A 16,927-nucleotide genomic window follows, 5' to 3' on the forward strand; every position below is an offset into this window, starting at 1 on the left:
CACCAAATATCAGTAAAAAAAGGACTCCAAAACCTAAAATAAAATTGTCGGAGGAGAAGCGTAAACTTGCCAATATGCCATTTACCACACGGAGTGGCAAGGAACGGCTGAGGCCCTGGCCTATGTTCATGGCTAGTGGTTCAGCTTCACATGAGGATGGAAGCACTCAGCCTCTCGCTAGAAAACTGAAAAGACTCAAGCTGGCAAAAGCACCGCAAAGAACTGTGCGTTCTTCGAAATCCCAAATCCACAAGGAGAGTCCAATTGTGTCGGTTGCGATGCCTGACCTTCCCAACACTGGACGTGAAGAGCATGCGCCTTCCACCATTTGCACGCCCCCTGCAAGTGCTGGAAGGAGCACCCGCAGACCAGTTCCTGATAGTCAGATTGAAGATGAAGATGTTGAAGTACACCAGGATGAGGAGGATATGGGTGTTGCTGGCGCTGGGGAGGAAATTGACCAGGAGGATTCTGATGGTGAGGTGGTTTGTTTAAGTCAGGCACCCGGGGAGACACCTGTTGTCCGTGGGAGGAATATGGCCGTTGACATGCCTGGTGAAAATACCAAAAAAATCAGCTCTTCAGTGTGGAGGTATTTCAACAGAAAAGCGGACAACAGGTGTCAAGCCGTGTGTTGCCTTTGTCAAGCTGTAATAAGTAGGGGTAAGTATGTTAACCACCTCGGAACATCCTCCCTTATACGTCACCTGCAGCGCATTCATAATAAGTCAGTGACAAGTTCAAAAACTTTGGGCGACAGCGGAAGCAGTCCACTGACCAGTAAATCCCTTCCTCTTGTAACCAAGCTCACGCAAACCACCCCACCAACTCCCTCAGTGTCAATTTCCTCCTTCCCCAGGAATGCCAATAGTCCTGCAGGCCATGTCACTGGCAATTCTGACGAGTCCTCTCCTGCCTGGGATTCCTCCGATGCATCCTTGCGTGTAACGCCTACTGCTGCTGGCGCTGCTGTTGTTGCTGCTGGGAGTCGATGGTCATCCCAGAGGGGAAGTCGTAAGCCCACTTGTACTACTTCCAGTAAGCAATTGACTGTCCAACAGTCATTTGCGAGGAAGATGAAATATCACAGCAGTCATCCTGCTGCAAAGCGGATAACTGAGGCCTTGACAACTATGTTGGTGTTAGACGTGCGTCCGGTATCCGCCGTTAGTTCACAGGGAACTAGACAATTTATTGAGGCAGTGTGCCCCCGTTACCAAATACCATCTAGGTTCCACTTCTCTAGGCAGGCGATACCGAGAATGTACACGGACGTCAGAAAAAGACTCACCAGTGTCCTAAAAAATGCAGTTGTACCCAATGTCCACTTAACCACGGACATGTGGACAAGTGGAGCAGGGCAGGGTCAGGACTATATGACTGTGACAGCCCACTGGGTAGATGTATGGACTCCCGCCGCAAGAACAGCAGCGGCGGCACCAGTAGCAGCATCTCGCAAACGCCAACTCTTTCCTAGGCAGGCTACGCTTTGTATCACCGCTTTCCAGAATACGCACACAGCTGAAAACCTCTTACGGCAACTGAGGAAGATCATCGCGGAATGGCTTACCCCAATTGGACTCTCCTGTGGATTTGTGGCATCGGACAACGCCAGCAATATTGTGTGTGCATTAAATATGGGCAAATTCCAGCACGTCCCATGTTTTGCACATACCTTGAATTTGGTGGTGCAGAATTTTTTAAAAAACGACAGGGGCGTGCAAGAGATGCTGTCGGTGGCCAGAAGAATTGCGGGACACTTTCGGCGTACAGGCACCACGTACAGAAGACTGGAGCACCACCAAAAACTACTGAACCTGCCCTGCCATCATCTGAAGCAAGAAGTGGTAACGAGGTGGAATTCAACCCTCTATATGCTTCAGAGGTTGGAGGAGCAGCAAAAGGCCATTCAAGCCTATACAATTGAGCACGATATAGTAGGTGGAATGCACCTGTCTCAAGCGCAGTGGAGAATGATTTCAACGTTGTGCAAGGTTCTGATGCCCTTTGAACTTGCCACACGTGAAGTCAGTTCAGACACTGCCAGCCTGAGTCAGGTCATTCCCCTCATCAGGCTTTTGCAGAAGAAGCTGGAGACATTGAAGGAGGAGCTAACACGGAGCGATTCCGCTAGGCATGTGGGACTTGTGGATGGAGCCCTTAATTCGCTTAACAAGGATTCACGGGTGGTCAATCTGTTGAAATCAGAGCACTACATTTTGGCCACCGTGCTCGATCCTAGATTTAAAGCCTACCTTGGATCTCTCTTTCCGGCAGACACAAGTCTGCTGGGGTTGAAAGACCTGCTGGTGACAAAATTGTCAAGTCAAGCGGAACGCGACCAGTCAACATCTCCTCCTTCACATTCTCCCGCAACTGGGGGTGCGAGGAAAAGGCTCAGAATTCCGAGCCCACCCGCTGGCGGTGATGCAGGGCAGTCTGGAGCGACTGCTGATGCTGACATCTGGTCCGGACTGAAGGACCTGACAACGATTACGGACATGTCGTCTACTGTCACTGCATATGATTCTCTCAACATTGATAGAATGGTGGAGGATTATATGAGTGACCGCATCCAAGTAGGCACGTCACACAGTCCGTACTTATACTGGCAGGAAAAAGAGGCAATTTGGAGGCCCTTGCACAAACTGGCTTTATTCTACCTAAGTTGCCCTCCCACAAGTGTGTACTCCGAAAGAGTGTTTAGTGCCGCCGCTCACCTTGTCAGTAATCGGCGTACGAGGTTACATCCAGAAAATGTGGAGAAGATGATGTTCATTAAAATGAATTATAATCAATTCCTCCGCGGAGACATTGACCAGCAGCAATTGCCTCCACAAAGTACACAGGGAGCTGAGATGGTGGATTCCAGTGGGGACGAATTGATAATCTGTGAGGAGGGGGATGTACACGGTGATATATCGGAGGGTGATGATGAGGTGGACATCTTGCCTCTGTAGAGCCAGTTTGTGCAAGGAGAGATTAATTGCTTCTTTTTTGGGGGGGGTCCAAACCAACCCGTCATATCAGTCACAGTCGTGTGGCAGACCCTGTCACTGAAATGATGGGTTGGTTAAAGTGTGCATGTCCTGTTTTGTTTATACAACATAAGGGTGGGTGGGAGGGCCCGGGAGGGCCCAAGGACAATTCCATCTTGCACCTCTTTTTTCTTTTCTTTTTCTTTGCATCATGTGCTGATTGGGGAGGGTTTTTTGGAAGGGACATCCTGCGTGACACTGCAGTGCCACTCCTAAATGGGCCCGGTGTTTGTGTCGGCCACTAGGGTCGCTAATCTTACTCACACAGTCAGCTACCTCATTGCGCCTCTTTTTTTCTTTGCGTCATGTGCTGTTTGGGGAGGGTTTTTTGGAAAGGACATCCTGCGTGACACTGCAGTGCCACTCCTAGATGGGCCCGGTGTTTGTATCGGCCACTAGGGTCGCTAATCTTACTCACACAGCTACCTCATTGCGCCTCTTTTTTTCTTTGCGTCATGTGCTGTTTGGGGAGGGTTTTTTGGAAGGGACATCCTGCGTGACACTGCAGTGCCACTCCTAGATGGGCCCGGTGTTTGTGTCGGCCACTAGGGTCGCTTATCTTACTCACACAGCGACCTCGGTGCAAATTTTAGGACTAAAAATAATATTGTGAGGTGTGAGGTATTCAGAATAGACTGAAAATGAGTGTAAATTATGGTTTTTGAGGTTAATAATACTTTGGGATCAAAATGACCCCCAAATTCTATGATTTAAGCTGTTTTTTAGTGTTTTTTGAAAAAAACACCCGAATCCAAAACACACCCGAATCCGACAAAAAAAATTCGGTGAGGTTTTGCCAAAACGCGTTCGAACCCAAAACACGGCCGCGGAACCGAACCCAAAACCAAAACACAAAACCCGAAAAATTTCAGGCGCTCATCTCTACTCTTCACTGGACCTAATGATAAGAATTACAGTACCTGGCATGGCAGCCTTAGTGTTCAACTGTATATCCCCACTGGGAACTCTTCCAAAGGATAAGTTTTCAAAGTTGGCAAGTACAATCAATGTTAGCACCAAAGTCAGTGACATGCATCTGAAAGGGGGCATAACTTCACGTGCAGGGGGCGTGACTTCACGGGAGCCTCATTGCTGTCACTAGAGGGGGCATGGCCTCATAGTGGAAGCCCCCGACTACCTCACTCTGGGGGGCATAACAGCTGCCCGTAGAAACTCTTCTGCTGCCTCCTTCTCAGTGCTGTAGGATAATTTCACACTGCAGTATCCGGCCACTCTCACTGTTGGCATTTTGGTGTGACCATTTGGAAGGGTGACACTCGGGTGCACCCCGCAGCCCCCACCCCCTTGTGATACCTGTGAGTGCAATGGTGCAGTGTGCTATGGTGGTGTGGGAGTACAGCCCTTTCTGCACTGGGAGGTGTGCACTTCCGTGGTGCTGCAGCTGGAGACAGGTGAGTGAGCCAGGAGGGGGTGGAGCATGTGGGCGGGTAGTGTATATAGTGGAGTACCCAGCAGAGAAGGAGCTGCGCCGCCAGACCTTGTTATATACATGACAGCGAGCAGCGCTGTAGCTAGCAGCGGAGGGGCTGGGGCAGAGCAATAAAGCACAAGTACAGTACAGCCTTGCGGGTGCTGCCGACCAGTCCTGCATCTCTGACACAATTGTAGTTTCGGCCCTGGGTGGAGCAAGAACAGCCAACTTAAACTCAGCTCTGCTACTGTACTTTTCTCTAACGTCCTAAGTGGATGCTGGGGACTCCGTAAGGACCATGGGGGATAGCGACTCCGCAGGAGACTGGGCACATCTAAAGAAAGCTTTAGGACTATCTGGTGTGCACTGGCTCCTCCCCCTATGACCCTCCTCCAAGCCTCAGTTAGATCTCTGTGCCCGAACGAGAAGGGTGCACACTAGGGGCTCTCCTGAGCTTCTTAGTGAAAGTTTTAGTTTAGGTTTTTTATTTTCAGTGAGACCTGCTGGCAACAGGCTCACTGCATCGAGGGACTAAGGGGAGAAGAAGCGAACTCACCTGCGTGCAGACTGGATTGGGCTTCTTAGGCTACTGGACATTAGCTCCAGAGGGACGATCACAGGCCCAGCTTGGATGGGTCCCAGAGCCGCGCCGCCGGCCCCCTTACAGAGCCAGAAGGCAGAAGAGGTCCGGAAAATCGGCGGCAGAAGACGTCCTGTCTTCAACAAGGTAGCGCACAGCACTGCAGCTGTGCGCCATTGCTCTCAGCACACTTCACACTCCGGTCACTGAGGGTGCAGGGCGCAGGGGGGGGGGCGCCCTGAGACGCAATAAAAACACCTTGGATGGCAAAAAAAAATGCATCACATATAGCTCCTGGGCTATATGGATGCATTTAACCCCTGTCAGAATACATAGAAAAACGGGAGATAAGGCCGCCGATAAGGGGGCGGAGCCTATCTCCTCAGCACACTGGCGCCATTTTCCCTCACAGCTCCGTTGGAGGGAAGCTCCCTGGCTCTCCCCTGCAGTCACTACACTACAGAAAGGGTTAAAAAAGAGAGGGGGGCACTAATTAGGCGCAGTATTAACTATACAGCAGCTATAAGGGGAAAAACACTTATATAAGGTTATCCCTGTATATATATAGCGCTCTGGTGTGTGCTGGCAAACTCTCCCTCTGTCTCCCCAAAGGGCTAGTGGGGTCCTGTCCTCTATCAGAGCATTCCCTGTGTGTGTGCTGTATGTCGGTACTTTTGTGTCGACATGTATGAGGAGAAAAATGATGTGGAGACGGAGCAGATTGCCTGTAATAGTGATGTCACCCCCTAGGGGGTCGACACCTGAGTGGATGAACTGTTGGAAGAAATTACGTGACAGTGTCAGCTCTGTATAAAAGACAGTGGTTGACATGAGACAGCCGGCTACTCAGCTTGTGCCTGTCCAGACGTCTCATAGGCCGTCAGGGGCTCTAAAGCGCCCGTTACCTCAATGGCAGATATAGACGCCGACACGGATACTGACTCCAGTGTCGACGGTGAAGAGACAAATGCGACTTCCAGTAGGGCCACACGTTACATGATTGAGGCAATGAAAAATGTTTTACACATTTCTGATAATACGAGTACCACCAAAAAGGGGTATTATGTTCGGTGAGGAAAAACTACCTGTAGTTTTCCTGAATCTGAGAAATTAAATGAGGTGTGTGATGATGCGTGGGTTTCCCCCGATAACAACTGATAATTTCTAAAATGTTATTGGCATTATATCCTTTCCCGCCAGAGGTTAGGGTGCGTTGGGAAACACCCCCTAGGGTGGATAAAGCGCTCACACGCTTGTAAGGGCTCTACCCTCTCCTGAGATGGCCGCCCTTAAGGATCCTGCTGATAGAAAGCAGGAGGGTATCCTAAAATGTATTTACACACATACTGGTGTTATACTGCGACCAGCAATCGCCTCAGCCTGGATGTGCAGTGCTGGGTTGGCGTGGTCGGATTCCCTGACTGAAAATATTGATACACTAGATAGGGACAGTATATTTTTGCCTATAGAGCATTTAAAAGATGCATTTCTATATATGCGTGATGCACAGCGGAATATTTGCCGAATGGCATCAAGTCTAAGTGCGTTGTCCATTTCTACCAGTAGAGGGTTATGGACACGTCAGTGGTCAGGTGATGCGTATTCCAAACGGCATTTGGAAGTATTGCCTTATTAAGGGGAGGAGTTATTTGGGGTCGGTCTTTCAGACCTGGTGGCCACGGCAACAGCTGGGAAATCCACGTTTGTACCCCAGGTCGCCTCTCAACATGAGAAGATGCCGTATTATCAGGCGCAGTCTTTTCGTGGACAAGCGGGCAAAAGGTTCCTCATTTCTGCCCCGTGACAGAGGGAGAGGAAAAAGGCTGCAGAAATCAGCCAGTTCCCAGGAACAGAAACCCTCTCCCGCCTCTGCCAAGCCCTCAGTATACGCTGGGGCTTTACAAGCAGAATCAGGCACGGTGGGGGGCCCGTCTCAATGAATTTCAGCGCGCAGTGGGCTCACTCGCAAGTAGACCCCTGGATCCTTCAGGTGATATCTCAGGGGTACAAATTAGAATTCGAGACGTCTCCCCCTCGCCGTTTCCTAAAGTCGGCTTTACCGATGTCTCCTTCTGACAGGGAGACAGTTTTGGAAGCCATTCACAAGCTGTATTCCCAGCAGGTGATAATCAAGATACCCCTCCTGCAACAGGGAACGGGGTATTATTCCACACTGTTGTGGTACCGAAGCCGGACGGCTCGGTGAGACCGATTCTAAATCTAAAATCTTTGAACACTTACATACAGAGGTTCAAATTCAAGATTGTGTCACTCAGAGCAGTGATTGCGAACCTGGAAGAAGGGGACTACATGATGTCTCGGGACATCAAGGATGCTTACCTTCATGTCAAAATTTACCCTTCTCACCAAGGGTACCTCAGGTTTATGGTACAGAACTGTCACTATCAGTTCAGACGCTGCCGTATGGATGGTCCACGGCACCCCGGGTCTTTACCAAGGTAATGGCCGAAATGATGATATTCCTTCGAAGGAAGGGAATTTTAGTTATCCCTTACTTGGACAATTCCCTGATAAGGGTAAGATCCAGGGAACAGTTGGAGGTCGGTGTAGCACTATCTCAGGTAGTGTTGCGGCAGCACGATTGGATTCTCAATATTCCAAAATCGCAGCTGGTTCCGACGACTTGTCTTCTGTTCCTAGGGATGATCTTGGACACAGTCCAGAAAAAGGTGTTTCTCCCGGAGGAGAAAGCCAGGGAGTTATCCGAGCTAGTCAGGAACCTCCTAAAACCGAGCCAAGTCTCAGTGCATCAATGCACAAGGGTTCTGGGTAAAATGGTGGCTTCCTACGAAGCAATCCCATTCGGCAGATTCCACGCAAGAACTTTCCAGTGGGACCTGCTGTACAAATGGTCCGGGTCGCATCTTCAGATGCATCAGCGGATAACCCTGTCACCAAGGACAAGGGTGTCCCTCCTGTGGTGGTTGCAGAGTGCTCATCTTCTAGAGGGCCGCAGATTCGGCATTCAGGACTGGGTCCTGGTGACCACGGATGCCAGCCTGCGAGGCTGGGGAGCAGTCACACAGGGAAGGAATATCCAGGGCTTATGGTCAAGCCTGGAGACATCACTTCACATAAATATCCTGAAGCTAAGGGACATTTACAATGCTCTAAGCTTAGCAAGACCTCTGCTTCAAGGTCAGCCGGTGTTGATCCAGTCGGACAACATCACGGCAGTCACCCACGTAAACAGACAGGGTGGCACAAGAAGCAGGAGGGCAATGGCAGAAGCTGCAAGGATTCTTCGCTGGGCGGAAAATCATGTGATAGCACTGTCGGCAGTATTCATTCCGGGAGTGGACAACTGGGAAGCAGACTTCCTCAGCACGACCTCCACCCGGGAGAGTGGGGACTTCACCCAGAAGTCTTCCACATGATTATAAACCGTTGGGAAAAACTCGACAGGTATTGCGCCAGGTCCAGGGACCCTCAGGCAATAGCTGTAGACGCTCTGGTAACACCGTGGGTGTACCAGTCAGGGTATGTGTTCCCTCCTCTGCCTCTCATACCCAAGGTACTGAGATTGATAAGATGGAGAGGAGTAAGCACTATATTCGTGGCTCCGGATTGGCCAAGAAGGACTTGGTAACCGGAACTTCAAGAGATGCTCATGGAGGATCCGTGGCCTCTACCTCTAAGAAGGGACCTGCTCCAGCAAGGACCCTGTCTGTTCCAAGACTTACCGCGGCTGCGTTTGACGGCATGGCGGTTGAACGCCGGATCCTGAAGGAAAAAAGGCATTCCGGATGAAGTCATCCCTATCCTGATCAAAGCCAGGAAGGATGTAACCGCAAAAACATTATCACCGCAATTGGCGAAAATATGTTGCGTGGTGCGAGGCCAGTAAGGCCCGACGGAGGAAATTCAACTGGGTCGATTCCTACATTTCCTGCAAACAGGAGTGTCTATGGGCCTGAAATTGGGGTCCATTAAGGTTCAAATTTCGGCCCTGTCAATTTTCTTCCAAAAAGAACTAGCTTCAGTCCCTGAAGTTCAGACGTTTGTAAAAGGGGTACTGCATATACAGCCTCCTTTTGTGCCTCCAGTGGCACTTTGGGATCTCAATGTAGTTTTGAGTTCCAAAAGTCACATTGGTTTGAACCACTTAAATCTGTGGAGTTAAAATATCTCACATGGAAAGTGGTCATGCTGTTGGCCCTGGCCTGGGCCAGGCGCGTGTCAGAATTGGCGGCTTTATCCTGAAAAAGCCCTTATCTGATTTTCCATTCGGACAGGGCGGAATTGAGGACTCGTCCTCAGTTTCTCCCTAAGGTGGTTTCAGCGTTTCACCTGAACCAACCTATTTGTGGTGCCTGCGGCTACTAGGGACTTGGAGGACTCCAAGTTGCTAGACGTTGTCAGGGCCCTGAAAATATATGTTTCCAGGACGGCTGGAGTCAGGAAATCTGACTCGCTGTTTATCCTGTATGCACCCAACAAGCTGGGTGCTCCTGCTTCTAAGCAGACTATTGCTAGTTGGATTTGTAGTACAATTCAGCTTGCACATTCTGTGGCAGGCCTGCCACAGCCAAAAATCTGTAAATGCCCACTCCACAAGGAAGGTGGGCTCATCTTGGGCGGCTGCCCGAGGGGTCTCGGCTTTACAACTTTGCCGAGCAGCTACTTGGTCAGGAGCAAATACGTTTGTAAAATTCTACAAAATTGATATCCTGGCTGAGGAGGACCTGGAGTTCTCTCATTTGGTGCTGCAGAGTCATCCGCACTCTCCCGCCCGTTTGGGAGCTTTGGTATAATCCCCATGGTCCTTACGGAGTCCCCAGCATCCACTTAGGACGTTAGAGAAAATAAGAATTTACTTACCGATAATTCTATTTCTCATAGTCCGTAGTGGATGCTGGGCGCCCATCCCAAGTGCGGATTGTCTGCAATACTGGTACATAGTTATTGTTACCAAAAATCGGGTTATTGCTGTAGTGAGCCATCTTTTCTAGAGGCTCCTCTGTTGTCATGCTGTTAACTGGGTTCAGATCACAAGTTGTACGGTGTGATTGGTGTGGCTGGTATGAGTCTTACCCGGGATTCAAAATCCTTCCTTATTGTGTACGCTCGTCCGGGCACAGTATCCTAACTGAGGCTTGGAGGAGGGTCATAGGGGGAGGAGCCAGTGCACACCAGATAGTCCTAAAGCTTTCTTTAGATGTGCCCAGTCTCCTGCGGAGCCGCTATCCCCCATGGTCCTTACGGAGTCCCCAGCATCCACTACGGACTATGAGAAATAGAATTATCGGTAAGTAAATTCTTATTTTTATCTGAGCCATGTTTATAACAACATGCATGTAGTAGTAACTGGAAAATTCCTATAAAACCACTCTTCGGAACAAGCCCTAATTAACAGGCATCGTGTTGTACAGAACTGTTCCATTCCGGAGATTTTCAGTGCAGGAGAAAATTCTTTAATTTCCAGAAAACTTAGTTTAGTACTGTTCGGCCTCTAACCTTTGCATGCGACTTGGCAGGTTTAGTTATAAGCTACAGTGTAACTGCAAAACTTTCTCAGACGGACTCTGCAACCTCTGAGCTTCTCAGTGAACTGCAATATTGATCTGACATTGTATTAAGAGACTGGCTGGAAAACAAACTTGTTCTGTCACTGTTCCAGCTCATTTATGAGTAGTCTGTAATATTTTACTCAAGTGCCCTGGTGAAGGTTGCACACAGATCCTGACTGCAATTAAACTTCAACCAAAGCACAACTTTTAGATCTGGTCACAGCTCAATATGCTATGCAATAATGGCCTGTGGGTCTAGCATTAAGCCCAATTACAGATGAGTCAAATTTCCCAAGATATTACACAAAGGGGTCGATTCAATTGTTTTGGCCATCTCAAAATCCCATCTAAATGGGATTTACACATTGCGCATGTCGCTACCAAACAGACAGTGTTTAGCAGCGTAAAACGGCTAAACCCATCTAAATTCCTCACTTTGGGCAGACAAACTTCGGTTTGGATACTCAAAGTGCCGATTTACAGTAACACACATTTGTTCTTGCACCTCAGGAGGCTGCGAGACGAAATGTCAGTCCCACTGCTACTGCGCTACTAAATGAGGCAGCAATTGAATTGCTCTGTTTTGCGCCCCCTAATGGTAGCCGTGGGGAAAAACAACTGAATCGGGCCAAAATACACTGCTAAAAAAAAATAAAGGGAACACTTAAACAACACAATGTAACTCCAAGTCAATCACACTTCTGTGAAATCAAACTGTCCACTTAGGAAGCAACACTGATTGACAATCAATTTCACATGCTGTTGTGCAAATGGAATAGACAGTAGGTGGAAATTATAGGCAATTAGCAAGACACCCCCAATAAAGGAGTTGTTCTGCAGGTGGTGACCACAGACCACTTCTCAGCTCCTATGCTTTCTGGCTGATGTTTTGGTCACTTTTGAAAGCTGGCGGTGCTTTCACTCTAGTGGTAGCATGAGACGGAGTCTACAACCCACACAGGTGGCTCAGGTAGTGCAGCTCATCCAGGATGGCACATCAATGCGAGCTGTGGCAAGAAGGTTTGCTGTGTCTGTCAGCGTAGTGTCCAGAGCATGGAAGCGCTACCAGGAGACAGGCCAGTACATCAGGAGACGTGGAGGAGGCCGTAGGAAGGCAACAACCCAGCATCAGGACCGCTACCTCTGCCTTTGTGCAAGGGGGAACAGGAGGAGCACTGCCAGAGCCCTGCAAAATGACCTCCAGCAAGCCACAAATGTGCATGTGTCTACTCAAATGATCAGAAACAAACTCCATGAGGGTGGTATGAGGGCCCGACATCCACAGGTGGGGGTTGTGCTTACAGCCCAACACCGTGCAGGACGTTTGCCATTTGCCAGAGAACACCAAGATTGGCAAATTCGCCACTGGCGCCCTGTGCTCTTCACAGATGAAAGCAGGTTCTCACTGAGCACATGTGACAGACGTGACAGAGTCTGGAGACGCCAAGGAGAACGTTCTGCTGCCTGCAACATCCTCCAGCATGACCGGTTTGGCAGTGGGTCAGTAATGGTGTGGGTTGGCATTTCTTTGGGGGGCCGCACAGCCCTTCATGTGCTCGCCAGAGGTAACCTGACTGCCATTAGGTACCGAGATCCTCAGACCCCTTGTGAGACCATATGCTGGTGCGGTTGGCCCTGGGTTCCTCCTAATGCAAGACAATGCTAGACCTCATGTGGCTGGAGTGTGTCAGCAGTTCCTGCAAGACAAAGGCATTGATGCTATGGACTGGCCCGCCCGTTCCCCAGACCTGAATCCAATTGAGCCCATCTGGGACATCATGTCTCGCTCCATCCACCAACACCACGTTGCATCACAGACTGTCCAGGAGTTGGCGGATGCTTTAGTCCTGGTCTGGGAGGAGATCCCTCAGGAGACCATCCGCCACCTCATCAGGAGCATGCCCAGGCATTGTAGGGAGGTCATACCGGCACGTGGAGGCCACACACACTACTGAGCCTCATTTTGACTTGTTTTAAGGACATTACATCAAAGTTGGATCAGCCTGTAGTGTGTTTTTCCACTTTAATTTTGAGTGTGACTCCAAATCCAGACCTCCATGGGTTAATAAATTTGATTTCCATTGATAATTTTTGTGTGATTTTGTTGTCAGCACATTCAACTATGTAAAGAACAAAGTATTTAATAAGAATATTTCATTCATTCAGATCTAGGATGTGTTGTTAAAGTGTTCCCTTTATTTTTTGGAGCAGTGCATATTAATCTCATTCTCTGATAGACAATGAAGCTTTGCTTCTTTCAGTGGTGGAATATGGTCCTTCTCCAATAAGAAGAATAAACTGACTATCATCATCCAGGTCATATCCATTCTGCAAAATGCAAATGTGATCTTACGATATTATTTAATCGAGTGTTTTTGCGAAAACTCCTCAGTTCCTTGTCTCTTTCTGTCTTTCAGTTATTGACTTGCTACCTACTCAGCGTACTTTAGGTTCAGGATCAATGAGTACTGAGTTGACTTCATCCTGTGATGCTTGCTAGTTTCAGTGACTTGCCCTACCTACTTGCCCTAGTTATCTGTACTACCGAGCAGGGCCGTATTAAGGTCTGTTTGGGTCCCTGGGCAACATATTTGTGGGGACCCTTATAAAAAAAGTGATATAGTGGTGATGTTATAAACAAAGTATAATGGTTAAGTAGTCCTCCTGGTTGACTCATCAGAAAGCTCCTCCTCCTCTGACATATGGTTTTTAAAGTGTTTAATGATCTGTACACATTGTGTCTTGCCTGTATTTTCTGATTCACTTGATGACTGAGGTTACTTATCTCTGATTACGTTTGGTCTCTTGTGCCAAAACTGTCAACGTTGCCCATTTGTAATGCTGCTCCGACCTTCCCCCCTTTTGCTCCCTGATATTGTCCCCTAAGTCTTTCCTCCATCCCTTTTCCTTGGTCTTATTGTGTATTGTATCTACTGAAAATCTATTCAATAAACAGTTTTTGAAAAAGTATAAATGGCATATAAGGGGTTAGCATTCCGGCAGTCAGGATGCCGACACTCAAAATCCGACGCCGGAATCCCAACCCGCGGCAGGAACACCAGCACTGACATATCAATATCATCTCAATGCCGATGCCGGAATCCTGACTGCCGGCATCCCAATCGTAAGTTTGCCAGGGTGGGATAGGGTTAGGCCATGGGGTGGGGGGAGGTTAGGGTTAGGTATGAAGGGTGGGTTAGGGTTAGGCTGCATTGAGGGAAGGTTAGGTAGGAAGAATAACTGTCCATATTAATTATGATTTTACCGCTTAAGCTCAGATGGATTAGTGCAGTGCTCATCACTAAACCACAAGTAATAAAATTTGTTATTATTATTTATTTAATTTGTGTTCATACTGTATATAGGAAATGATTGTTATATTCCAGGCTACAGAGGCAGCTACTAACTAAAAATAACTCACATTATTACAATTTCTGTGATCTGCCTGCCTGGTTCAGAAGCACTGCAGAACAGGGGGTAGGGAGTCCGGTGAAGCCGGCCAAGATACGGATGTCAGCCACCACTTGTCAGCCGGCGCCACTGAGGTCGGAGTGGTGAGTACTCACTCAGCTCCATCACTTCATCATCAATTCCCAGCGGCCGAGAGCGGATCTGTGCCAATAAGTGAAAACCCGCGAGACTTTGCACTGTAAGTAGCTCCTCGGTGACCGAATACAGGGGAGAACGATTTTAACAGTGCTGGTGACCGATTCAGGGGACAGTTTGTGGCGGCCCCTAATGTGTGGGGGACCCGGGATGGCTGCCCCTGTCGGCCCTCCTTTAATCCGGCCCTGCTACCGACTCTGTGGTGTAATATTTAGGTTTGGTACGTATGATAGGTATGTATTCCATAGTCTGCTGCGAAGTATGGTAAACCGGCTCTGTTGCCTTATTACGGTGAAATGTCTTCTATGTTTAGCATTATAAATGAAAGGTCCTAATTGTGTATATATATATATATATATATATATATATATATATATAAAAAGAATGCAGCACCACTTGTGGGATAAAATTCTAGTAAAACCTGTACAGAATAGTCTATATGACTGTAGTACCATAAAGCACACAGTCCCAATAGTATTCGGGCATCAGCCAGCCCCTAAGAAATACAGTACGGGTATATTACTGTGGTGTGTATAGAGAAAGGGGGATAGGGGTACGGCGATGGGTGGTGTTCAGAAATATATATACTTATGGTACATTTTTTAGAGAGTGTAAGATGCAAGAGCCAATGGTGCTAAAAATAGACAATTTAATTCACAGAAGAGTACAGAATATATAAAAAAAATCAATAAAAGTATTTCTAAAAAAAATATATACAGGTTTTTTGAAAACAGAGTGGTAAAGTGCAGGAGGTCAGACTTATCTTAGTAATAATGGAGGTCAGTGAGGGAACCCAACGCGTTTCGTTCTTTAGGACTTCATTAAGGGGTGATCTAATGCTGGAACTTGGCTCATATTTATACCCCTCATAAGTACTAATTAGTTATGATGTCATATCCTGTTTGGAAATTTCTAGTTACTATGTGGACCAAGAAATAATGTATAACCTGTGAGGATGTATTAAGGGACATCAGTATACAATATTCATTGTTAGTTACATTAAAGACGATTGTTTAGAAGCTGTATTCCGCATCAAACATAATCGCGGCACTTCCGTCACACTTTCCGGCTGCGTCCATCCGTGACTGCGCATGTGTCGAACTTCTGTCCCACTTATGGGTATTTAGGGCGCACGTGCTTGCTGCCTTGTCTCTTGTATTGGTGACGCGTATCCCAAAGTCTCGACCTGGTGGACCGCATACTGGAACGCATCTAACTTCCTGTAGATTTGTTCCTCCATCCTACTGTTTAATGGGAGCGGCGGCGGTCATCTAGATTTAGCAGCTCCATCAGCATAATAAATAAATAAAGAGAGGCATGTATCAGAACACGATAATAATATAATCTTATACGATTTATGTCATTAAAGTGCTTCTTATAGTCATATTATTGGGGAAGTTTATTAATAAATAAAAAATAGTGCAACGGGTTGTAAGTGCTAGTTCATAGTAGAAAGTGCTAATTGCATCAAAAAGTGAATGCTGATTACTAACCATATTCTACATAACTAGTCAGGCAGTAATAATTACTTAGATTGAACTACTACACTATTGTGCAGGCTGAGTATATTAAGTCTCATATTATTAAATGTGCCCAGGTGAGTGGTTTTTTATGTCACCCGTTCTCTTACAGTACCAAATCTTCCCAGGCGTTGTCCCTTCCTGGTACTGATCCGGCCCAGCACTGCTTAGCTTCCAAGATCAGACGAGATTGGGCATTACCAGTGTGGTTTGACTGTATGGACATCATGACACCAAACCTGTGTTTATTAATTCTTTATTTTGACATAATATGTGAGAATGTGTGTACTACAAAGATTAAGTGAGCTATACAATCAGGTAGAGACAAAATGAGAATGAGGGATACTGCACCTCACAGAAATAGTGCAATTTCGTATCCTTCATTAAGGCCTATTAGATGCAAAGTTCGATGTTGAAAGATCCAGTACATTTCACGTCTCGATAGTTTGTTTGCAAGGTCGCCACCTCTTTCTCCCAGAATTACATGTTCAATAGCCTTAAATGTTAGATCCTCAGGATTTGAATTGTGCTTTAACGTGAGATGCCTGGGAACTGCGTGACTGTCCACTTTATTCCTAATACTTCGGATGTGCTCCTGAATCCTCATCTTCAGGGGTCTCTTTGTCTTTCCAACTTATTTCATTTTACAGGTACACTCCAAAAGGTAGATCATGGACGAGGTTTTACAGTTCATAAATTCCTTGATGGTATATTCCTTTTTATCATAATAATCGCTGAACGTTTTCCTATTCCGGTGTAGGTGTTTGCATATATTACATCTTCCGCATTTATATGACCCTGTGCATTTATGGCCACTTTGGATGGTCTTTTACGCTATCATACTTGGTGCAATGATATCCCTCAGATTTCTAGATTTCCTGAAGATGAGCTGAGGTTGGGGAGGTAGTATTTCCTTCAGGACTGGGTCCATTAGTAGGATACCCCAGTGGGTCCTGAGGGAATTTCTTATAAGTCTGTCATGTCGACTGTATGTAGTGATGAAAGCCACCGATTCCTTTTTCTCTTCCCTGGACCTATAGGTAAGTAGGTCATCTCTATTCAATGATCTCGTTTTTTCCAGTTCCTCATTTAGTATTGTTGTAGGATACTGCTTATCTTCGAATCTGTTCCTGTAGACTTCTAATTGATCTTCACAGTCTCGTGTATTGCTACAGTTCCTCCTTATCCTGGAAAATTGGGATGCAGGATTATTATTCTTC

The 16,927-nt window shown here is 47.3% G+C and overlaps 1 pseudogene; it reads right to left on the reverse strand.

Moving 5' to 3' along the window:
• Positions 1 to 15,810: 15,810 nt before the first annotated feature.
• LOC134947266 (5S ribosomal RNA) lies at positions 15,811 to 15,929 on the reverse strand (annotated as a pseudogene).
• Positions 15,930 to 16,927: the final 998 nt, after the last annotated feature.

The sequence above is a fragment of the Pseudophryne corroboree genome, chromosome 7 (genome assembly GCF_028390025.1).
Source record: "Pseudophryne corroboree isolate aPseCor3 chromosome 7, aPseCor3.hap2, whole genome shotgun sequence".
In the NCBI taxonomy this organism is placed as follows: Eukaryota; Metazoa; Chordata; class Amphibia; order Anura; family Myobatrachidae; genus Pseudophryne; species Pseudophryne corroboree.